A 25,649-nucleotide genomic window follows, 5' to 3' on the forward strand; every position below is an offset into this window, starting at 1 on the left:
GGGAAGGTATATGGTGGGTACAACTCTGACTTCCTAGTGTACTACTTGCTTTGCTTCTCTGGATGCTTCTGAAAGTCTCATCTAAGGCAATGTCAAAGAATCGGGTAGACATCACAACCTTGAAGAAGTCTTAGGGTCTTGGGAAAGAGCTGAGGTCTTGTCTGCTGAGCACATCCACTATGTGAATGAACCCCCACACACCCCATGTCCCCTCCCACGGGAGATCAGGGGCTCTTTCTAGTTGCACAATTCTGTTTTTCTTCCACTGGAGATCCAAGGGGACTCAGGGTTTAGCCCAGCTTTCCCATCAAGACTGTGGGCACTTATATGACAAACATTAAATCTCTATTAAAAAGCATTGGTTCAGAGTGTCTGGGTGGTTCAGTCGCTTAAGCGTCCAACTCTTGATTTGGGCTCAGGTCATGATCTCACGGCTTGTGGGTTCGAGGCTCACGTTGGGCTCTGAGCTGGCAGTGTGGACAGAGCCTGCTTTGGAGTCTCTCTTCTTCTCTGTCTGCCCCTCCTCTGCGTGTACTCCCTCTCAAAATAAATAAACATGAAAAAAAAAAGCATTGGTTCATAATTTTGAATTTGTTTTTCTTTTTCTTTTTTTGGAACCAGATTCATTCACCCAGCCACATTTAACAGCTTCTGGGGCTGTGTGTCAGACATTCTGCTAGTTGCTGGCATAGAGTGATGGAGAAAGTAAACACAGTGCCTGGTCTCAGGGGCTCCCAGACCAGCAGAGCAGGCTGACAGATACACATTTGCTCACACCTGACTACTACGCAGGGGCAACATGCAGAGGCCCATGAAGGAGGCGTTGGGCTGGAGCTAGGGCTCCGGGTGTGACTTGGCCCCTGCCTTTTGTCCGGACTGGATGACTCAGGGCAGCCAGGCCGGAGAGGCAGAAGGAAGCAAGGAGACTGATGGAGGAAATGCTTCAGAGAAGAGGAAATATGCAGAATGTCCCTTTCTCATCCCACGTGGCTCAGGTAGCTTTCTCTCCTATTATTCTAAGCTCTGCCTTGCTCATTCTGTTCCCCTTCCCTGCAGAGTTTAACCCTGTCTCTATTTTCTGTACTCTCACACAGGCACAGAAACGTGCATGTGAACACACACACACACACACCCCCCACTATGGCCTCTGCTCCAGCTTTCGGAACGTCTGTTTCAGGGAGGGAGTGGGCTCACTTGCCTTTCTGATCTCAACTGTTGCTTTCACGGCAGCTGGCCTGCCTAGTGACGTTCTGTTCCTATTGAGACAGTAGAAACCAAATAAATAGAGGCAAGCAAAACATGGAGTTCAAGGAAACAGAAGGAAGGGAGAGAGCTAAGCTGTTTTGCCCTTGTAGATAGGAAACCAAGTGCTTTGCTAACCATTACCTGGGGTAGGGCTGGTTGGGGGGGTGGGGTGGGGTGGGGATCTGCCCTGCCTGATGGTTACATTCTATTTTCAAACCGAACAAGTTGGTATAAAAAATGAAACTCTCATAAAAGTTAAAATGGCAAATGTCGATTTCCTTGTTTTCCGGATTTCACAACTCAGGCAGAAGAGGAGTTAAATTGTAGTAGTGCAAGGAAATAGCAGAGCAAAAGTCACTGTGCTGTTTCTTGGAACAATTTCTGCCCAACCAGTTATCATTTCTCAAGCCCTCTGAAAGCGTGCCAAAAGCTGTCTGCATAAGTAGCGACAGGCTGAGCAGCCAGCACTGGGTGTTCTAGTCTTTGGGCGTAATGCTCAGCAGCTTTTACAGTTATCTCTTTAATTGGCCTCTGATTTGCTTTTATTTTAAGCAGTGCCTTTTGGTGGAAAGTGCACTGAACTAGGAGTCAGAATATCTGGGGTCTAGTTTTACCAGGCCATAGCAAACGACTGCCTTTGAGAAGCATCGTAGTTTTTACCCATGAGAGGAGAAGCAATTAAAGCAGAGGTCTTTAAGGCTTCTTCTTACCTCCAAGAGCCTTTGTTCTAGGTCAGGGGTTGGCAAACGATAGCCCCACTGCCTGTTTGTGTTCTGTCCATAGGCTAAGAGTGTTCTTCCATTTTTAATGGTTGAATGAAATCAAAAGAAGAATAATATTTTGTGATCTATCAAGATGATCTGACTTCTTTATTTTATTTTATTTTTTTTAATTAAAAAAAATTTTTTTTCAACATTTTTATTTATTTTTGGGACAGAGAGAGACAGAGCATGAACGGGGGAGGGGCAGAGAGAGAGGGAGACACAGAATCGGAAACAGGCTCCAGGCTCCGAGCCATCAGCCCAGAGCCTGACACGGGGCTCGAACTCACGGACCGCGAGATCGTGACCTGGCTGAAGTCGGACGCTTAACCGACTGCGTCACCCAGGTGCCCCAAGATGATCTGACTTCTAATTCAATGTCCATAAATAAAGTCTTATTGGCAATGGGCCTCTTGTCTATTGTCTATGGCGGCTTTTTTATTGCAGTGGTAGAGCTGAGTGGTTGCAGAGACCGCATGGCCTAAGATGTTTGCTATCTGGTCCTTTACAGAAAAAGTTTGCTGATACCTGTTGACCACAGTGAAACATATATTCTTACTTTCTGCATTCGTGAAAACGATATACCTCAGTGAGTTACTGTAAGAAGCAAATGAGCTAGGGGCACCTGGGTGGCTCAGTTGGTTAAGCATCCGATTTCGACTCAGGTCATTATCTCACAGCTCATGAGTTCAAGCCCCACATCGGGCTCTGTGCTGACAGCTCAGAGCCTGGAGCCTGCTTCAGATTCTCTGTCTCTGTATCTCGCTGCCCCGCCCCGGCTCGTGCTCTGTCTCTCTCTCTCTCAAAAATACATAAACATTAAAAAAATAAAAGGAAGTAAATGAGCTAATGATGTGTATTGAAAAAGGATGTCATGTACATAAATACCTCAGCACCTGCGGGTTTCTGGATGGAGAAGGAAGAAACCCTCATTAGTAGTTTGTACAAAAACAAGCTATATTTCTCATTCAGCAGGGTTGAAAATGTATAGGATTGCAGTTGTGTGAAATTATGTGTACATCTGTAAGGGAAAATAACAAGAACTTACTTGCTAGGTTGGTATGATTCTAGACGAAGGGGTGTGTGTGTGTGTGTGTGTGTGTGCCTCAATTATTTAAACTACTGCTAAAACTGTTTTCAAATAAATATGAAAAGGGGGAAAGTATCCAGTCACCTTTACTTTGATATTAATGTTGAAAAAAAAGGTTTTTTTTTTTTTAAATTTCCAGGTGAATGTTGAGCTTTAATGGAAGAGATTTAGTTATCTGTGTGTTCCATACTAAGTTGTCTGTAGGCGGCTCTTTCCTAAACAATTGAAAGATATGAAGAGTTAAATATTGGAAACAATATATTTTTTATTTTTATATGATTTTTTAAAGTTGATTTATTTTGAGAGAGAGAGAGAGAGAGAGAGAGAGAGAGCAGCATGAGCAAGGGAGGGGCAGAGAGAGGACAGAGAGAATCCAAAGCAGGCTCTGCACTGTCAGCACACAGAACCTAACATGGGGGCTTGATCTAACGATCCGTGAGACCATGACCTGAGCCAAAATCAGGAATCTGACACTTAACAAACTGACCCACCGAGGCTACCCAATATTATATGATTTTAGAAAAATTACAACAGCCATGATTTATGGGTTTTGTTATAATACTATTAGAATAACCCCTCACCTGTTAAATAGGTCATCTTTTACTTAAGTGTTTAGCAAGAAAAACAAAGTTCTACTTGTTTAAAATTTAACTAACTCAGAAAGCTGAGAGGAAAACTGAACATTTTCAATGGAGATTGGGTCAGTTTCAGGTTTGGCAAAATACACAAAGATCAAAGTCTTTCATGAGAGGTTCAGAGCTGGAGTGTGCCAAAGAATAACCTAGAGATAGTAGAACTTGGATTTCACATCCTATTTTCTAATAGTCACTGTCTAGGGAGCTTCCAGATCCACTCGGTTAATTTCATTTGTCATTGGTATATAAATAGCGATGTCCTTTTTCCACGAAAGTGACCAGCAGTTTGGTTGAACTGTTGGAGTTCTCTGTGGACACAGCCTTACAGTGAGCTGTGTGCAAGCTTCACACAGAAAGTGGGATTGCCCCTCTCTCTTTCCTGAGGTGCAGAATGAAATTTCAGGAGGCTGGGGCACCCAATTCCCTAGGCTGGCAATGCAGCTTCTCTTGGTAGTAGCAGTGGGACCTTGGGCAAGCCACCTAATCCCGCTGAACCATGACTTCTTCATCTTATTTTTAAAATTTTCATTTTAAGTGTATTTGTTTATTTTGAGAGAGTGAGCAAGCAAGCAGGGGAGGGCAGAGAGTGAGAATCCCAAGCATGAGCCTGCCATGGGGCTTGAACTCATGAACCATGAGATCATGACCCCAGCTGAAACCAGGAATCCAAGGCTTAACCGACTGAACCACCCAGGTGCCCCCACTTCTTCATCTTAAAAGAGGATGATAATAGAACTCACGTCATAGATTGGTGAATACTAAGAAAATTTGTGGAAAAGGGCTAACATTCAATGAATGTTAGCCATCCTTATTATCATGGGTGGTCAGGGTAGCTAAAAAGCAAAAATGAATCAAATAGTTGCGGGGGGGAGGTTCAAGCAAATGCCTTTTCATTTTCTGCTAGCCCTGAGTCACGTGATAAATGTAGACTGTCCAGCTCACTGGTTTCTAAAGGATGGAAATGTCTGGCAGAATTTGTTATCAACTTTAAGTCTGTAGAATGCCTTAGGCAGAAGTTCTTTAGCTCTTGATGAGTGATTTTTTTTTTTTTTACATTAATATCCATCCAACAGAATGATGAAGTACATGCCGGCCATTGGATGTGTCAGGAATGGTCAATAAACAATGACAAAGGATCTTTCACATTCTCTCAATAAACACTGCTGCTCCTTCTCACCATCTTCCTTGATAAACACCAGCTGGAGTGAAGCTTTCACCCGAGAGGCAGCTCATTGCCATGATGGAGGATAAAGTCAGTGGCTTCCTGAATTTATCATTGCCCCTCTTTTTTTTTTTTTTTTAAAGGCATGGTAACTGGTGGGGGCTGCCTGGTTTTGGGCCCTGGATTCTAGTGGCTTCCTTCCTCACGTGGCAGACATCAAGTGTGATGACTTATTTATCTTTTTCTTTAACTCTGTCATCCCAGCTTCTTGCTGGGGTGGAGTGAGGAGGAAAGAGACTTCAGGGCAGTTGAGTGTGAGAGTGGCCAATAGGGGAGGGGAGAAAGAGGATTTGAAGAGTGTGTTGTACATAAGGAATGGGCATTCCCCTCTTTGCTGTTTTCACGAGAAACAACAGAAAGGAACTAAATGTATTTTTGGATGTTGAACTAGTGTTTAATTGAATGCTATACTGGACCAAGATGGGGCCACCACTCTCAGCTCCTAGCTTACTCCCTGTGCCTAGGACAGTGCCTGATGATGGTAAGCACTTAATACATATTCGTTGAATGAGATACCAGCATTCTGGTTCCAGGTATATATCTCATGAATCCAATGCCATAGATCTCCAAATGTATACATTAAAGATAAACATCCTCTAAATCTCCTTTTTATGGAAGGAGCCAGTTATTATAACTCTTCTTTTGACATTTCCCTGTCCTCCTCTAGAGGAAGACAGATGTGTGGTAATACCCCATGAACAAGCTACCATATAGAAGGGAAAGTGATCTAATATAGGGGAGAAATGGCCCCAGGTCACAATCATGAGTGGGTGAGGAAAAGAAGAGGCAGAGACACACAGAGGTTGGTCATGTGATTCTTGATATGAGCTTGGGCCTAGGGTTGAGGGACATCCTCTTATATTTTGTGCATGTAGGGCAGATGGAAGGGGGCTACTCTCTTACCCTGGACTTTTACTCCTGATTCTGACTCATTCAGTAGAGGAGAGGGGCAGGTGTATGTTTGTGTGTATATGTGTGTGTGTGTGTGTGTGTGTGTGCAGCCTTGAGCCCTATTTATAAGTTGAGCTTGAGGTCTGTACATGGGTCACAACTGTGCCCTAGTGGGCCCCTTCTCATTAGAGTGGGGGTTGGGAGGGCTTTAAAGGAACCAGTGGCTTTGGGAATAGTCATTCATGTCAGAACATAAATCCCACCAGATGATCATCATAAACTCAAATGTATTTAATTGAGTAAACATGTATTGTGCTCCTATCATGTGTCAAGTGCTAGGGCTAAAAAGTTGAACAAGAAACAAAATCTATTCCCAGGTGTCCCACAGCTCAGTGAGAGAATATAAAAGTGTAATCAATATCATAATGAAGTACGCAGAAGGTGCTGTGGGAGGGGGGAAGCAATCAATCTTCGGCTGTAAGCTAGAGACAGCAGGCCATTTGAGTTGAGCCATAAAGGATGGTTAGAAGGTTGTCACATGGATGATGTGGGGGAGGGGAAGGAAAGGACATTTTATGCAGAGAGATAGCAAAGAACCAAAGAGGGGCCATGCAGAAATGCATGATCTTTTGTTGGCACAACAAAAGGTCAGAGATTCTAAAGTGTGTGGTTCTAAGGAGAAAGAAGGTAGAGGAGAAAATGGAAGGATACATCCTATCCCAAGGCTAGTCTGTTGCAGGTTGGGTTTTCCAGATGCTTAGATAGAGTTTGAAAGCATGATGTTTCTTAACCACCAAGGCTAATGAAAGAAGAGGAAACAGGATTGGGCAGAGAGAGAAATTGAGTCCCAACATATACTCCACAAAACTTCAGCCACCCCAGTGGGAAGTCTTGTTCACCTCCTAGCTTTGGACAGCACTAGAAGAGTGGACCATTTAATGGCATACTTAGGAAGTCAGTCCCTGCCAGCCCATGTATCTGCTCAAAGTTCTTAAAGGACCCTAGTTGGGGTAGTGGCATCCAATGAAGGGTTGGCTCTTACTAACTCCTCAGTGATAGTGAACACAGGTCCTACATGTACCTAGACCAAGACCCAATTATGGCCAAGAGAACCACCTTGAGAAATCTAAAAGCCAATTCATGGCTAAATGTGCTGTAATTATTGACCAGTCGTTGTGGGTTGCTATTAATACCTTGAGGGCAAGCTTTTCTATGAAGATAGAAGTCAACAGCCACAGACCTCTCAGTTTGGTGGTGAACATATCCTTGAACTCCATGCTTCTTTCCCTCTGTTGAATGATGAGACAGGCTGTCATACTTGACATTGCCAATAACCCTTCAGGAGGTCTGTGAGCATCAAATAAAGGGAACACCAGGTTGTGTTCCAGCTCCAGTATGAGCTGGAATAATGAAAAAATATGGCTGAGGGCTCTTTGTTTTGTAAGCTGGGTAAGGCTAGAGATTGGCAGGGAGAGTGGAACAGAGTTGTGGCCCATTTGTCTTATTACTTGGTCCTCCAAAGACTCATCCTTGTCTTTTTTAAAAAAAATATTTGAGAGACAGAGAGAGAGAGAGAGAGAGCACATGAGCAGGGGAGGGGCAGAGAGAGAGAAACATAGAATCTGAAGCAGGCTTCAGGCTCTGAGCTGTCAGCACAGAGCCCAACGCAAGCTTGAACTCTTGCACCACGAGATCGTGACCTGAGACGATGTCCGACGCTTAACCAACTGAGCCACCCAGGCACCCTGACTCATCCTTGTTTTTAACACCACACTGCCTTCGTTTAAATCCTGGTGTAGGCACTTCTAGCTGTGTGACTCTGATCAAGTTACTTAACTTCTCTGTGCTGCAATTTCTTCATACATAAAATGGCAACAATAAAGACAATAACTACATAGGGTCATGGAAATTGTTATGAAGATTAAATGCCTTGATGAGGCTGAAGAGCTTAGAACAATGTCTAATGTATAGTAAGTGTTCTGTAAGAGTTAGCTCTTACTATTATTATTGAAAGCCACTTAAAATCTATAACCCCAAACATTTGAGACCCTGGAGACCTTTGGAAAAGAAGAAGAAAAGAGGAAAACAATGTGGAGATGGGCATGACACTTCCTTCCTTCACTTACTTAACTAATATTTTGGCAATAGATATCCAGTGCCAGGTAACTATATGAAGACATGGGGTAGCCTGAAGAAAGAAGATACAGTTTCTGCTCCTGAGGACTCACAGTTTAGCTGGGGTGGAGGGGGGGGGCTTATACACTTAAGTAAAATATCAGAATATGACGTCCTATGTGCTTGATTAGAGGTATAGAGAAATGGCTACAGGAAGCGGCCAAGGCTTTGGAGAAGGAATGTCATGGGGTGAGGAGGAATTCAGTGGGTGCAGGTGCCACGGGAGGAGGATTTTGCTGGTGGAGGTCAGGGCAGAATAAAAGCGAGAAGGTGTGGAGGGGCTCGATGCTCCATGCAGGGAAAGCTGAGCGCAGCCATTGCAGGGAGAGGTGCAGGCTGATGATGGAGCAGGTGAGCCAATGCCAGGCTGCCGACGGTCTTGAACCACCCAGCTGGGGGTTTGAACTTCACTCTGACAGCAGAGTGCAGGGGCGAGATGTGATCAGAATCTGTGTCTCAGAAGTCTTGTCTGGCTTCACAGACATCCAGAGTCCTTTATACTTCCTCCTGAGATCCTTGGTGCTTAGAGTGAGCTTTGGGGACCAGAAGGGCCCGTCAGCCATGCAGAATCTCAAGTCTTCCTCAGACCGACCCCCCTCAAAACTCACCAGACCATTACAGTCTGGGCCTCACTGCGTATTTGGGTTCAGAGAGTTTGCCTTACAAATGTTGCCTTCTCCCTCATTCTGTTGCTGGAAGGCTGAGCTCCATGAGCAGCAAGAAGCTGGGGTTTTGGGGCTGAGGATTGCTCAGGTGAGGTGTCCTCTGGAAGGCTGTGGTTCCTATATCGCTGCCGGGGCTCCTCATCCGTGTCTGTCTCGCATGGCTTTTCTCAGTCAGAGTGTTTGCACTCAGCAGCAGGGACACAGACATGTTTCAAGATGTTTCTGCTCATCAAAGGCTTAAAAATTGTCATTATCAGATTTTCATGTCCAGCCCTTGAAAGTAATAATCTGTTCCCATAGTTGTCTGCCCTGTCAGGCTTTCTCCTCCATTACATTAACAGCCCCATTTGTGATATTTATTTTCCAAGTTTCTCTACCCTTCTAGAAGTTTCCAAAGTTGCCTCTGGGTCTCTCTCTCTCTCTCTCTCTTTTTTTTTTTTGCAGAGTAGGGTGTCTTTTCAAACATTATTTAATCTACCAGCATCCCTTCAGTGGTAAGCACCATGAGAAGGAAGCCTTCCTCCTTTTCCAGGATGTATTAACCTCAAAGAAATAAGAATGTGGATCTGGGGAGAAGGAACAGCCACATCCCAATATCTAGGTGCTGCCTGTCACCGGCTCATACCCAAAGGCAAATGCATATGAGTTGGATGCTGCATTGCCCCAAGTAGATGAGCCTCTATTCATCAAAGACTTTCTTTGAAAGCTTAAAGTATATCTTTTCAGTGCTGCTCCGTATTTTTCTCAAGCTACTGTAGGTTGGTATGCTAGTTCAAAGTACAGGAAAAGCCAGGGAAATTGTGAGAGAATTCTTTTTTGCCTTTCAACCTCATGTGGTTACTGAAAAAAAAAATCTGCAGACCTGCCTGGATGTATCTTACCGAATCAACTCTGGAAGCAGATAGCCCATAGCAGAACAGCCGAATTGGACATTCTGTTCTCACAGAATGAATGGTCTGCTGAGCAGTTAATCAGCTCTTCATTCCAACTCAGGCAAGAGAAAGAGACGAAGGAAGCTGGTGGGGAAGAACAAACTTCACCTTGTGTATCAAGAGTAACTCTGAAAGGGATACTATTAGAATCTATTCCAACAAAGACATCCTACCAGATCCGAAGACGTGAAAACAAACAGAAAAGGATTCGAGTCCTGTCATATAGCACAGTGGTCAGACCAAGTTCGTTCAGCCTTGGCCGTATTAACATGCTGGGTTGGATAGTCTTCTGTGCAGGGCTGTCCTGTGCTTCATAGGGTGATCAGCAGCATCCCTGGACACATTCCCTTGGTCGTAACAAGCAAAAAGTATCTCTAGACATTGCCACATGTCCCCTGGGGGTAACACCACTCCTGGCCAAGAAAAACTAGGCTAAAGAAAGGGCTAACTGGATTCATGACCCAACTCTGCCACCTACTAGTTCCATGATCTTGGATAAGTCTCTTAGTCTCTTGAGCTCAATTTCCTCATCTGTAAAAATGGGGCTACCTCACAGGATTACTATAGGATTAGGCACTTAAATATGCATAATCTAGCACATAGTACATGTTCAATAAACATCAACTATTTTTGTGATGATAATCACATCCTCTCACCTGAGGTAAAATACTGTAACCTGTAAACTGGAACGACTCATGGATAAGAAGATTAAGGACAAAGACCACATCTTAGATTATCACATGGGGACGAGGTCTGCTGTAGTGGACAAAAGCACTGGTTCGCCCTACATTTGTGTTCAGCTAAAAGAAAAGCACTACACACATCGGATTAGCAGGGAAGCTCTGGAAATTCTGAAGGACTCAAACAGTGTTAATAGGGGTGCCGGATTTAACCTTGGAAATCTGGAAAACAACAGGGCACAGTGTAAACAGAGTAAAAAAAGAACAGAGGGCCTTTTAGAAGAGCTGTAAGGCTTAACCAAAATCCTTCCCCCTCCCTGTGCAACACCCACTGTCTCACTTAAGCGCCTCCCTTAGAAAAGTCCTTTGAGGTCTGAAGTAACCAGCAGTCCTTGCTGAGGAACATGGCAACTTCGCCTTCCACTGTAAGTTGCTCATGGTTCCTGAAGCCCGAAGCTGAAGCATCTGGTGTTCTCTGAGATGCTGAACCAGGAACTCTAGGCAGAGCCTGGGGCTGGGGGTGCAGGACGGGGAGTCCCAAAGAATGGAGTTAAAATTGACTGAAAGGCCATTGCTTTTGATGGATTTTATGATGGATGCATAAAATCAAGCAAGATGTGAACTTTAAATTGATTGCAACATGTTACCTTATCACTGTGTTCCCTGATTAATTTCTGGTCTGATCTTATCTTGTATTTCCCAAGATGCTTCTGAAGGCTTTCATGTCCAGCTTAAATCACACTTTTCTTTTCTCCTGCCAGTATTCCATGTTCCCAGGGTGCGAGTAGATGGGGAAGCATTTTCTATAGGACAAGTTAGTGCTTTGGGGGCCTCTCCCTTGCCTATAGCAAATTTCTCAGGGTGTGAAAGAAAAATCAGACTCCATGGAGTTCTTTTTGCTTTTTTTTGGTATATCTTTAATCTGCAATCATTTCAAGGCCTTGGTTTATTTTTATATGTTACTCATCCACTTTTTTGCTTTATATTTCATTTTATCCTGTATTTAAATCTTCAAATTTCAATATCACCTTGAGTGTTATCAGGGTTATTCCTCATGCCAAAAGCTCAGAAATACTGGTGTATTTATGTAGGTTTATCTGGCTTTTTTTTTTCCTTGAGGTACTGTTATTAGTCAGAATCCTGGTAGAAAGAAGGTGGCTGAGTTGAAAAGAACATTAATGAAGCTCTTTGGGCAGAGTTAAAGGAAACAACTCCATATGGCAAGGTACCTGGGAACCAGGAACAGCAAGGACCTGTGACCTCCCTGAAGCCTGAGGGGCTATGAGGGGTGGGGATAGGGTTGTCCGAGCCTCATAAGAAATGTACTGGAAGGGGCTCTCACAGGACGATAGCCACGTGGGAATACAACCACCAACAGCCCTTTGGAGAGACACGAAGGAAGCAGACAGAATAAACACTCCAACTGTCTTTTCTCCCACTTGTTGGTTTCCTAGTGGTGCCTCTGATTGGCCAATCTGGATGACCCAGTCCACAGAGATTAGCATCCCTGACACAGAGAAGGGCAGTGAATAGATCTGGATTGAGGTGGGAATAAAGCACAAACAATAACCAACATCAACTTCTTCTTCACTTTTGGCTGTTGAAATTCTTATTAGGGTATCAATAGATGAGCAACTCTCAGTAGATTATCAATGGTGATGAGTACACATGAATGCATGCCAATTCTATTCTTGTTATGATGAAATCAATTTTTGCTCTTCCTAGAGATACGTATATAGTTTTGTTTGTTTTAGGAAGCTTCTCTTTCTCCTGCTTGATCAGTCTGGTGTCCCTGTACAGAGTGGACAACTGTCTTTAAAAACCTGAATGCCCACACAAAGAATATATTGGAAATGTTAATTCTCAGCCCCCACATGACATCTACTGAACCAGAAACCTGGTGGGGAGGGTGCCCACTGATTTGTGTTAACAAGCCCTCCAGGGAGTCTGACGCATGCTCGCGTTTGAGAAGCGTGGGGCAAGATGTTGTGCAGAACATTTCTGATACTTCTCTCACACCACATCTTTTTGTTCTGGGTGTTGCTGTGGCAACCAGCAGTGCATAGGTATAGCCTGACCACACCTCGCTTCAGCTGCACCACATATATCTTCTCTGCCTCTGGGCTTCTCTTCCACTGCGGTGTGGTGTAACTGGGGGGAGCATGCTCAACTCTTCCTAGGCATGTGCAAACCTGGAAATGCTAAAGTGTTCATTAATAGTCCTGGGGCAGCCTTGTGGACCAATGGAGGTTGGGAGCCAGTAGATATATATCTCTCCCATGGTCCTGGGGTGAAGGCGCATTCAACATGCCTCCTCAGTAGTTTCCAGTGGAACTGAGCTCCATTTGCCCAAAGTACTAACAAGCTCAGTAATACTCCTTTGGATTGGCTTTCTGTCTTCCCAATCACTTTCTAAAATTAACCACTACATGCAAACCCTTGTCTCACGCTCTGCTTCTTGGAGGAATCCAAGCTAAGACAAATGTTCTTTCCTCATCCTTTAGCAATATTTTACTCAATAGTGCTTATTTTTACCATCCTAGCAGTGGCTATAATCTCTCTGGCAATATGGTTCCATAGTTCTCTGTCTCCCCAGTAGGTTAGTATTCTTGAGGTCAGGGACCTTATTCAAGGAATGAATACTCTTCATTCAAGGAATACTCCCCACCCACCCTTGTCCTGGTGGGTTTTTGTATAGTGCTGAGCACAATAAGTGTTGAATTTAACAGACTGTCAGCCATGTCTGATGACTTGTAAAGTCACATTGTAATATTCTCAGTGTGTCTGACTTTGGATAGTGTTCTCCTTTATTGTTACAATCTTGAAGTTATGGCCTTTCTCTTTGAGCTATTTTCAATCAAGTTGTTGCTCAAAAATGAGGTTGGATTGCTTGTGACCATTCAGTACAGCCAGGCCCCACTTCACGGACATTGAGCTGTGAAGTTGTAGAAGGTCCTATGTTCAGAAGGGTCCCACCCTTGGATAATGCTTGGCTCTTGCCAGTTGGAACAACTTCTTCTCCTCATCCTCCTCCTCCTTCTTCAATGTTTACTTATTTTTGAAAGAGAGAGAACACATAAGGAGGGGAGGGGCAGAGAGAGAGGGAGACACAGAATCTGAAGCAGGCTTCAGGCTCTGAGCTGTCAACACAGAGCCTGATGTGGGGCTGGAACTTACAAACCATGAGATCATGATCTGAGCTGAAGTTGGTCACTGAACCGACTGAGCCACCCAGGTGCCCTGCCATCTTGAACTTCTTAATAATTTTATCTTTGTGGTTGTGTTTTGTGAGTGAAGTTCAAAGGACATTGGAATATACATGTGAGCAGAGGAGATAGACATAACATATGCATCTATCCTTCCCTACTTCCCAGTGTAGTTGTTCATGATGTTCCATGAGCACAGAGTCCCAAGCCGAACCACACACAGGAAGCCAGCAACACTTAAAATGAGTACCAGGCAAGTGTGTAATGTTCATGACTGAGCAATCTGAGAAGGGGAAGGTAAGTAAGGAGAGGAAGTGGGGAGAGAGGGTAAGAGGCCATGCTTTCCAGGTGGAACCAGAACATGCTTCCAAAGAAAGAAGGCAACGGTGTTCCAAGAAACACTGGAGACCAGGGAACCCTATCATATCATTTCTCGCTCATTTTACTTCCCTGTATTAGCTCACCACTTCTTCTGAAAATGATGATATAGAAGAATAGGAAAAGGTAAGGTAACTCCATCCTTTTCTTTTGGTCTTCCTTACCTATCAATAAGCTGAAGAAAGAAAGTGTTGGTAGAATGGGCACATAACAAGAGGTGCAATAAACACAGTTTGGTTAATTTTGTTCAGTGTCTCCATTGTTCTGATAAGAATAAAATGGATATATGAGCTATAAAATTCCAGTTGTTTAATTTCAGTGATTCTGCATACCAGCTGAATGTTGTTATGTTCGCACGTAAAATGATCACTGTATGAGATAAAGATGAATGGGAAGATTTAAATATATTCACATGTGAAAAGAAATATTCATAAAAAAGAAAAATAAAAAATACATTAAAATTTGTGTATAATGAGCCACACTGTATGTGTGTGTCTCAAGTATGTAAAATAAAATGCTTTAATAAATAAGAAATAATGACTAAGGTGAGCTGCTTCTATTCCCAGTTAGAATGTGCCAGGCTTTGGGAATAAAAAGATAAAAGCCATCGTCCTTGCCCAAGGACTTCACAGATTAGCAGGGGATTCAGACAATCAACTCAACAATCAGAGAAGAGGGCGGTGAGGGCTCTGAACATCTAGCTGCTTGGGGATCAGGAGCAAAGACGGCAGGCATGTCAGTGGGGGTCTGGATGCTGGCTCACGTAGCCCTGGTCACCGGTCACACACACACTCTAGCATGGCGCTTGGCACACAGTAGGCATGCAATCATCAGAGGAATGAATCTGATTCAGGGTAGCTTTCTGGAGGAGGTGATTTTTTTTATGTTTTTATTTTATTTTTGAGAGGGGGAGAGAGAGAGAGAGAGAGAGAGGGAAAGACATTGCACGAGTGGGGGAGGGGCAGAGAGAGAGGGAGACACATGATCTGAAGCAGGTTCCAGGCTCTGAGCTATTAGCACAGAGCCCGACGTGGGGCTTGAACTCATGGACTGCAAGATCAGGACCTGAGCTGAAGTTGGCGCTCAACCAACTGAGCCACCCAGGCGCCTCTGGAGGAGGTGACTTCTTAACTGGAAGTTCAGTACCCTGAGCTTGTGGACACCCCAGTTGCTCCATTAACCTCCAAACATCATGTGAGTGATGAATATTTCTTTTCACGTGCAAATATATTATAAGTTGTGAAGAGAAGAGAAGCCTAGGTGAAACGGTATTTCCAAGAGTCCCTTCTAGGATGATGACCTTTGTGTCCAACGTCAGGAGGGAAAGGAAACATTGGGGCTCTCATTCCTGCCTTAGGTGTTATTCTTAATTACAAGGACAGGGTTTAATTTTGCATTATACATTTTATGGTTAAGAATTAGAGAAGTCTTTGTGTATTCCTTATCCAGATGCAATGCTTTCATTTCATAAATCCATCCATATAACCTATTCCTTTTGCCTATGTACTTCATATTTCTTTGCAAGACACTCAACAGCCTTCATCCCTGAGAGAAAGAGTTGTTCCACAAGGCCCTCCCCAGGCAGCCCCAGAACCTCCGGAAGGTGACATGTGGCAATAACCATCATCCACAGAGCTTCCGAAGCATCTCACCTGCCCAACCTTATGGCTCTTCTGCTTGGTGTCACCGTTGTTCATGTATTAATTAGGCCAGGAGTTTCTTGAGAGTGGCTTTGTGTCTAAGTCACTCCTGGAATCCAGTACAATGTCTGGTACATAGAAGGAGCACAAAAAAAAGGGGTTGGTTGAATGAATGACCTAATATCATCTGACTGCTCCCAAGCTTCTTTAACTATGGTCTTAGGTGTCTCACCTCTTTATCTTATTTATCACTCTTTTCCTGACACTTTTTAAATATAGAACATACACACATTTGCACAGGCTCACCTCCCTCCCTCCATATACACACACTAGCTTTGGAAATGCACAGTGAACTTGACTGAAAGATTTTGTCAGGGCACTTACACTTGTTAGGACGGTTCACAGAAACATAAAAAAATGATGGATTGCTTCGTCCTGGCCCTTACACATCTTAGCTTGATGGAATGTCTTGGTGGTATCTGATTTCAGAGCACACCTGTAGACCTAGTGACAGCCTGTGCTCCTGAGTGGGTTTAGGAAAGCACTTATTTATTATAAAGTTAAAATTAAACTACACGTTTTTACATGTTGTTTAGTGGCAGGAGCTGATGCAAAACTTTGTCAACACAGAACTTTTCACACCTCAGTTTCCAACTTCAGTAAGTGGATTGCCGCGTAAGACTGGTGTTGGTTTTCGGCACTGAAAATGAATGAACTAACTTGGGAAAACCCAAAGGCATGGCCCTTTACCTTTCTTTGAGTTAAAATCCTTTGATTTTAAAAGAATCTGGGTCACTTCTCTCTTCTGATACACTTCAGAGCTTCTTGGTTCTACTTCCGGATCAAAGTAGGAACTCCCAAGTGCCGTGGCAGCGAGGTGACCCGTCTTTCCAGGAAGTGCCCTCATCTGGGATGTGAGGGCAAGCTCCCATCTGTGGTGCTAGATGTAACCGTCTTCACTTCCTAGCCCAGAGCTCTGCTGCCCACGGGGTTGTGCGGCCTGTGTGTCCCTTTGTCTGCTAACCATGTCTCATTGCTTTCTTCACGACAAAACGTCCTACTCACAGTGAAGGGCCCCGGATGTGCCCGTGTGAAACTGCTCACCGCACCGGGTTCTTCCCACCGCCACACTCCCATTGATGACAGTTCTCTGCCTGCAATTTCTCCTAAAACTATCCACTTTTGCAGGGCCAAAGAAATCTCTCAGCATTTAGCATTACAGAGGCAGCTATGGTCTCAAAAATAAGATGGAAACTAGGATGTAGAGCAAGAGAAAGAAAATGCTGATTGAAATCGAAAGCTAAAAGCTAATGAGACACTCACACCATGGATGGGATGAGTTCCCTGCAGGAAAGCCACCAATGGTAACATGGCCTGTATGATGTTATGATTTATGGTTATTATGATTATTACTTTATAATCCTTTAGGCTTTTAGATATTATAAGGTTTTTTTTATACATGATTGTTGATGTTTTTATTATTATTACTTTAAATGTTTATTTATTTTTTGAGAGGCAGAGCGTGAGTAGGGGAGGGGCAGACAGAGGGGAGACACAGAATCCAAAGCAAGCTCCGAGCTGTCAGCATGGAGCCCATTGCAGGGCTCAAACCCATAAACTGTGAGATCATGACCTGAGCTGAAGTCGGAAGCTTAACTGGGCTGAGCCACCCAGGTGCCCCTGATTGTTGATCTTTAACCATAAGTAGGTATTGTAATTTTTTTACAAATGAGGAAATTGAGGCTTATAGAAGGTAAGTAAGTGATCCTGTACCAGGACACCTGCCTAGCACCCAGAAATCAACACTTTCAAGGTGGCTGGGGGTCATGGAAACTGATACCACCTTTTGGGAGGCCACGTCTCAGTTTATTCTCAGGACAATGCTACCTTACTATAGAATGGCTAAATATGATATATCTATATTATGGAATATGGGCTTGCAGTTTTAAAATGAAGTGGAGTCTACTTATTGTTTTGAAAGGATCCCTAAGAAGTACTTTCAATTAATAAAATAAAGTTGCAGAATAACACTTAAGGTATGATCATGTTAATATATACGGATAAATATCTGCATGTCTATCTATCTATCTGTCTACCTATCATCTATTTTTATGTATATATGAACATATAAAAGCACAGAAAAATACACACATAACTACCAATATTCCTCTGCATGGAAAGGTGGGGACATAAATGTCGACTTTTGCTTTTAATTCATTATTCCTCAGGGTTGATTGTTTTAATTAAATGTGTCACTGTATTGCTTGTGTGATTAAAATCTAGTAATACAAATGGTACTGTAGTAAATAAACTTGGTTATCCTGTGCTAGTCTTGTCATAATCAGCTCCTTAACTAGCAGTACAACTGTAGTTGAAAAAACAAGTGGAGGAAAAAACTGGCTCTGTCGGTTAAGTGTCCGACTGTTGGTTTTGGCTCAGGTCAAGATCTCATGGTTTTTGAGTTCGAGCCCCATGGTGGGCTCTGCACTGAGTGTGGAGCCTGCTTGGGATTTTCTTCCTTTCTCTCTCTCTGCCCTTCACTCCCTCGTGCTCCGTCTCTCTCAAAAAAAAAAAAAAAAAAAAAAAAAATTTTAGAACCGCCATGGAGGAGGAAGAAGGAAGATTTTCATGAACTCCTCCCATTTTGGCACAGCACACACTCTCTGGTTTTCCGTGTCTAGTGCTGAGCTTCCTAGTAAAAGGGAGAGAGAGAAACGGACTGAATTCAAGAGTTCAAAGATGATTAAAGAAAGAGCTAGAAATTAAGACACGGTAAGAGCAGAATACAGTCATTCCAGTAGACAAAGAAGAGATCTTAGGATATAACAGACCCTCAGGGGCTCCTGGGTGGCTCAGTCGGTTAAGTGTCTGACTTCAGCTTAGGTCATGATCTCATAATTCGTGGGTTAAAGCCCCATGTTGGGCTCTGTGCTGACAGCTCAGAGCCTGGAGCTTGCTTCGGAGTCTGTGTCTCCCTCTCTCTCCGCTCCTTCCTGACTCACACTCTGTCTCTCAAAAATGAATAAACGTTAAAAAAAATAATATTACAGACCCTCAGTGACGACATCCAAGGAATACCTACCACTGGTTCTCAAAGTGTGGTTCTCAGGCGAGCAGCATTATCATCGCGAGGGAACCTGGTAGGCATGCAAATTATCCAAGCTCGTTCCAGACCTACCAAATGTGAAACTGCAGGTGGGGCCAGCCGTGTTTTGACAAGCTTTCCAGGGAATTCGAATGTGTGCTAAAGTTTGACAACCACTGCTTTCCACCAGTGCTTCTCAAAATTGAAAATACATCTGCATGGCCTGGGGATCTGGTTATGCAGCACATTCTGACTTAGCAGGGATGGAATGGAGCCCCGAGACCCTGCACTTCTCACAAGATCCTGGTGCTGTGGCTGGTGAGCCCCTGGTGAGCCCCTGGTGATCCTGGTGAGCCCCTGGTGCTGTGGCTCAGACCACATGGAGTCACTTCAGAAGGCAGATTGAGTGTGCATTCAATGACGAGAGTGTTTCCTAAGGAAATAATGCAAATCTTGTCAGCGTTTTATTTCATTTTTATTTCAAGGCCATGGGCGAGACTAATGCCACTCTCTTTGAAGAGCTTGCTCTCTGGGGTTCTGGGGACGCATTGAGGAACAGTGCCGTATTTGTGTATCTGTAGTTTTGCCTCCTGAAAGCTCCAAAACATTCGCTGCCACTCCTGACTTTTTGTGAACAGTTCCTCTTTCCAGATGGAGAAGCTGAGGCTGGCCCCCAGAGCTATTTGTGTTCCAAGGTCAGAGAGACCTGGGACAGCCTGGGCTGGCGAAGCCCTCCTGACCTGGCTGGAAGCTCTTCCCACCCGCCCCTTGCGCCTCTCTCAGCAGCCTGCGGGAAGTGGTGATGGAGCTCAGAAGATTAGCACGGCCGCAGCTCAGTAGTAAAACCCAGAGCAGCTCACTCTCCAGGCTCGCTGGTGAATAAACAGGGATCTTTATCATCCTTTCCGTCAGAAAGCATTTATTTAAAACCCCTTGGCTAACTCACAGGGTGAGCTGGCCTGTCACACACCATCACATGGGATGGAAACTGGTAATTAAATTTAGCAACCCACCTCGGCAAATCCAGACGGAGATGTTTACAGGCCAGCACGAAAGGAGCCAGGAGTTTTCACTCCTAAATCAAGAGGTTTCCAGAGAAAGTGAAGTAAGGCTCGGTGGGTTATGCTGAATTATGGGCACCTGTTCCCATCAATAACTTGATGGCAAGACTCAGAGGCCAAGAATGTCCGCTCTGCACACAGCCTGATGGAGGGCTGTCGGCCTCATTGTTGAGCTGTGTGGCTCAGCAGCGGGGAGATGCCGAGAGGGAGGCGTTTGCTCCAAGGACAGCTTGTTTGTTTACCGACTCTGGGGGCTGAGGCAGACAGCAGTAACCAAAGAATAAATGTCATTTTCCCTACACACCCGGCAAAAAGCACTGCGGTTGCAACATGGAGCAGCTTAAGTAGATTTTCGTGATGGCAAAGAGCAAGGTGGGCATATCGAGTCGGGAGTTTTGCTAGTTTGCAGGGTGCTGTCGGAATTCTAGCCTGGATGCCTGATGCAGCCCCTGCCTGCAGTCCAGGAAGCTTTTCTGTTATAAGGCTCTAATTTCTGGAAAAGCCCTTGGGTTGAAAAGTGAGCAAAAGTGGAATTTTGTGTATTTCTGGATTTGGTGGCCTGTGTCGGGCTGTCTAAAGTAGAAAGGACCTCTCTCATTTTAGCCAAAGACTCGGCCAGAATCCCCTGCTTTTGTGTGCCTGGGAGCGTGACTGTCAGAGGGAGGGGAGTATCAGGCCTGTGCACAAGCTAGGCTTCAGTTACACCTTCTCCAGTGCTTGACGTGCCTGGTCAATTACACCTGCCCAGCTTCTGTAAGAGCTTGTCTTTGACAGGAGCCCAAATATGTGGGTGGGACGAAGAGGACCCTGGCAATCCTCAAGGAAGGTGGCGGGTGCCACTCCATCTGTGTGAAAGCATTCCACCGTCCAGGTGCAGATAAACATGTTTGAGCTTCAGCAACACCCACATGAGTATCTGTTCTCCCACCTTACACAATAGCACCTTACAGAAAAGGGAACAGGACTTCGAGTGTCGTCAACTGGGCCCTGCAGGGAGGAAAAGGCCAGCTGATAATGGAAGCCACCCCAGATTAGTGCGAGGGGGACTGGCTTCTTATTCAAGCAACCCTGGTGAATTTCCAGTCCCAGCGAGTGATGCTGGAAGGCGTCGAAGTCTTCAGGGCTGGTAAGACCCTCACAAGCTGTAGTAAAGAGTCAGGGCAGAGTGATTTCCTAAGCTGCGTGTTCTTATCTACCTTTTCTATCATAGCATAGCTCCTTTCCTTATCTCTGCTTTCTCTCTGTTCCTTTTTCCTTGCCTCCCTTGTTTTCCTTTCATTTGTTTCTCCTCTCCTTTCTAGGCCTAATGACAAAAGCACGTCACCTACAGATGTTCCTGAATGGCACCGGGGCCCTTGGGCTTAGGAGGTAAGTGGTCCTCTGCGGCTCAGTTGAAGCAGGTCAAGGCTGACACTCCTGAGGCCTTGAATCCGATGCCAGCTTGACCCACTGTGCTGGTCGCTGTATACTTTCAGTGCCTGGGTTTCTCTCTCTGTAAAGTGCAGATAAAAGTCCCTCCCCTTCCTTCACAAGAGGATGGTCTGTATGACTAGGTTGGATATAAGATCATGACTCAGGAAGACCATGGTGTGAATGCTGGGCATTGCCGTCATTGTACATTTATGTGCACAATGGTTACCTTTCAGCGTGCTTCTCCTGGCGTTCCTCATCATGTCTTCCTGGTCTTGTAGGGCAGGTTGTAGTGGAAGAATTGTGTTTGGCACAAGGTCACGCAAGGTTGGGTGCCTCAGCTGAATCGAAACAAAGAGCAATTGAGTTCCTAACCTATGCTCAGCTCATTAGACCACAGTGACCTCTGCTCTCTGTACCTGGAAACCCAGCCCTGGTGGAGGAAATAATGCTCCTGCTTCCCCAGGTGGAATGGAAACCTGTTACACTGCCTCCTCCACCCCATGGCTGGGTGAAATCCAGCTCTGTTTGCATCTGGTCCACATCTTACACCTACCCAGCACAGCTTGCTCCTTGCCAAGAGAAAGCTTGGGGCAGGGCTGTTCGTCAGGGGATGCTCAGTCTGGCAAGGGGAATCCACTTTTGGGGTTCAGAAGTGATGGGGTGGCCTGGAAAGTGTGAGCTTTACAGCTTAAATTAAAGTGTTTCCATTGTGTCCAACTTTAACTCAATTCCTTTACATATAAGGCACCTAAAGCAGAAATGGCAGGACAGGACAAAAAAAAAAAAAAAAAAAAAAAGTGAAAAAATCCACTCTAAGTCTGGGATGGTTGCAACATCCATGGCTGGATTGCCGGTCTTTTGCCTGGATTCCCTTGCCCTACTTTGGATTGCAACAGTCCGTCTTGCAAACTACATCTCCCAGGCTCCCTTGCTGCCTGGTTTCCAGCTGGGTTCAGCCCAAGGGGGTTCAGTGAACAAGGATAAATCAGAGGGCCGGAGGAAGGGAAAGGCTGAGATGTTTCCCTCTGTCTCACTCTGAGCTGCCCAGGGTTCCAGCTACACCAAATGGCCCAGAGTTCAGGTGCTAACAACAGTCCCTCTCCAAACCTAGGGTGCTGGGATCCTGTTACTTCTGCCTGGGATTGGCTTTTTGGCTCTTCCAGCATCTATAACCAGTTCCCCAACATTACATTTCCTCTGTTTCCTGGCTAGGCACTGTTTCCCTAACTGATAAATGGATGGAACTTCTAGAGGTGCCTGGTCCCCTTTACAGATGAGGACCCTAGGGCCCAGGGGAGCCGTGGGCCTGCCTGTGGAACCTGGGGCAGAGGTGAAGCTGGATCCCAGCCCTGCCCCTCACCCTCCAGTGTTGTGTACAGACAGGGTGGGTGAGCTTCCTCACGCAGGGGGCCCTTGGGGGTCTGAGCCCAAAGTCGGCCACATTTTACGGGTCAGGAGAAACCTAGAAATAAAGCTGTAATTGCTAGCTGACGCACAGAAATGGACCAGATATTCTAATCAGCCAGAAAGTCCCTTCCTTTATAAGAAACTTGGTGTCAAGGTATTAAAGAGGGATCTTCTTATTTCTCCTTTCTATTTGCCTCTTTAGATTTTGAGGAGGAGCCATGGTCTGGGGAATCTTTCTTTCTTTTTAAAAAAGTTTTATTTATTTTCTTTGAGAGGTGGGTAGGGGCAGAGAGAGGAGAGACAGAATCCCAAGCAGGCTTCGAACTGACAGCGTGGAGCCTGACGTGGGTCTCAATCTCACGAACTGTGAGATCATGACCTGAGCCGAAATCAAGAGACAGATGCTTAACTGACTGAACCACCCAGGCACCCTGGGGATTTCTCTTTTGAAGAGAAACAGAGGCCCTTCAGCTCTTCTCTGGGAGGTCTGGGTGCTGCTGGGGGGCACCATGGCTCTGTCTAGAGCACCTTTTTCTTTGAGTATAGCTGACACACACCTTCCATTAGTTTCAGGTACAACATAGTGATTTGATAAATTTATATGCTATGCTGTGCTCTCCACAAGGGTAGCTCCCATCTGTCACCATACAATGCGATAACCGTACCATTGACTATATTCCCTATGCTGTGCTCTTTATCCCCATGACTTATTCATTGCATAACGGGATGCCTGTATCTCTCAGTCCACTGCACCCACTTTGCCCACCCCCAATCCCCTCCATGTCCAGAGCATCTTGTAATGACTCCTCGGGGCATGTCTAGAAGCCTGACCCTTGTCACCAACCAGGCCCCAGCTCCAGGCAGCCGGCGTTGACATTAGATTGGAGCCCAGCACCTGTTCCAGCCACCCCCCCTCCCCCGACCAGCCCTCCCTGCAGGGCACTCCTCGGTCAGCAGGGCCAGCAGAGCCCTAGAGGGGGCCCTCCTTGACAACCGCTCTTTGACTCATGCATTATTCAGAGGTCCCTGCCTGCCGCCTGCATAGCTCCTGGAAAGGTTCAGCTCCAGCAGCCCAGGCAGATCCAAAGGGATTTGTGACAGGAGAAGTTTCTCTTTTAACTTTCTTTTTAATTGGAATAAAATATACATCACATAAAAGTTACCATCTTCGCGGGTTTTGAGTGTAAAGTTCACTGGTGTTGAGCACAGTCACATTGTTGTAGAGCTGCCTCTGCCATCCATCCCCAGAACTTCTTCATCTTTTCAAGCTGAAGCTGGCACCCATTAAACATTAACCCTCCTCCTCCTCCCCTCCCCACCCCCCAGTCCTGGGCAACCCCCACTCTACTCTCTGTCTCCGTGAATTTCACCACCCCAGGAACCTCATTTAAGTGGACTCATCCAGTTTGTGTCCTTTGTGTCTGGCTTAGTTTCACTGAGCATAATGTCCTCAAGGTTCACCCACGTTGTGACCTGTGTGACAAGTTCTTTCCTTTTTGAAGCTAAAGAATATTCCACTGCACATAGGGGCCACTTTTGTTTATCCATTCATCCATCGATGGTCTCTTCTACCTTCTACCTTCCAGCTACTGTGAATAATGCTGCTATGAACGTGGGGTACAAATATCTGTTTGAGACCCTGCTTTCAATTCTTCTGTGTGTATACCCAGAAGTGAAATCGCTGGATCATATGGTACCTCTGGTTTTAATTTCTTGAGGAACTGGTATTTGGTTTCCCATAGCTGTGTGATTTTACATTCCACCAACAGAGCACAAGGGTTCCCTTTTCTCCACATCCTTGCCAACACTTGTTGTTTTCTGTTTTTTTTTTTTTTGACAACAGCCATCCTAATGGGTATGAAGCATCTTTTACCTTTATAATTTAATATTTAAAAAATGTGTTCTGTGTGTGAAATAAAAATTTCAACATCAACCTTTTTTCCTTTTCCCAACCTCTGTGTCTCTGTTTCTAGAGACAACCACTGTTTCCACCCAAAAGAATGCTTCTGGAAATGGTCTATGCATAGCTTATGTGTATATACTTCTTTTTTTAAATTTTTTAAACGTTTATTCATTTTTGAGGGACAGAGCATGAGCAGGGGAGGGGCAGAGAGAAAGGGAGACACAGAATCTGAAGCAGGCTCCAAACTCTGAGCTGTCAGCACAGAGCCCGACATGGGGCTCGAACTCACAAACCATGAGATCATGACCTGAGTCAAAGGTCAACTGACTGAGCCACCCAGGTGACCTTATACTTCTTTTTAAAGCAAATAAGACTATAGAATATACATTATTTTGTGTTACCTTTTTTTTTTGCCTTTTAAAAAGTTTATTTATTTTGAGAGAGAGAGAGAGAGAGAGCAGGGGAGGGGCAGAGAGAGAGCAAGAGAGAGAGAATCCCAAGCAGGCTCTGCACTGTCAGTGTGGAGCCCTATGCGGGGCTCGAACTCATGAGCTGTGAGATCATGACCTGAGCCAAAACCAAGAGTTGGACGCTTAACCAACTGAGCCACCCAGGTGCCCCAGGTTACTTTTTTGTTTAGCTAAACATGGCATTTTTCATGTAATAGATTATTCATATATATATATATATGTGTATATATATATATGTATATATATATGTATATATATATATTCCTATATCTATAGGTGACAAGAGATTTAAATCTGTATAGGACATTGAAACTATAATTAGAATCCTAGAGTCCTCATCCTTCCAACTTAATACAGGAAGTTTGGACTTTGGGAAAATAACACACTCCCAGCCTGTCATCAAACACATTAATATTTCTGTAGCAAAACATAAAGATAAATTACACGAAGTGGGATAAAGATTCTAAATAGCTATGCACTGGTCATAGTCAGGTTTTGCCACCAAATGAGTTTAAAAAGCTTTCAGTTTTCAGAGCTCGTTGGATTTCACACTTGCAGATAAGAGATTACAGGCTTGTAGTATTTAGAGAGTGCCAGATCCTGGATTGGGAGCTTTTTTTTCATCTTATGTTTGCTTCTCGAAATAATCTCATGAGATAGAAACTTTACTGGTGGGGAAACTGAGGCCCAGAGACAGAAAGTAATTTGCCCAAGCAAGTGCGTAAGCTGGTACTGGAACCTAGGTTTGCCTGATTCCCAAGCCCAGGCTCTTCCCGTTATGTCCCAGGAG

At 44.7% G+C, this 25,649-nt stretch overlaps 1 long non-coding RNA gene across 1 annotated transcript in view; it reads left to right on the forward strand.

Moving 5' to 3' along the window:
- Nucleotides 1-701: 701 nt before the first annotated feature.
- The window catches only part of LOC121020485 (uncharacterized), a 33,802-nt gene continuing 8,854 nt past the window's right edge, over nt 702-25,649 (forward strand). The window contains exons 1-2 of the long non-coding RNA XR_005786153.1: nt 702-995; nt 20,968-21,034. This is a non-coding gene — a long non-coding RNA (uncharacterized LOC121020485). The remainder of the gene's footprint in view (nt 996-20,967; nt 21,035-25,649) is intronic.

This window comes from Herpailurus yagouaroundi, unplaced genomic scaffold (assembly GCF_014898765.1).
Source record: "Herpailurus yagouaroundi ecotype Mexico unplaced genomic scaffold, PumYag 250, whole genome shotgun sequence".
NCBI classification, from domain to species: domain Eukaryota; kingdom Metazoa; phylum Chordata; class Mammalia; order Carnivora; family Felidae; genus Herpailurus; species Herpailurus yagouaroundi.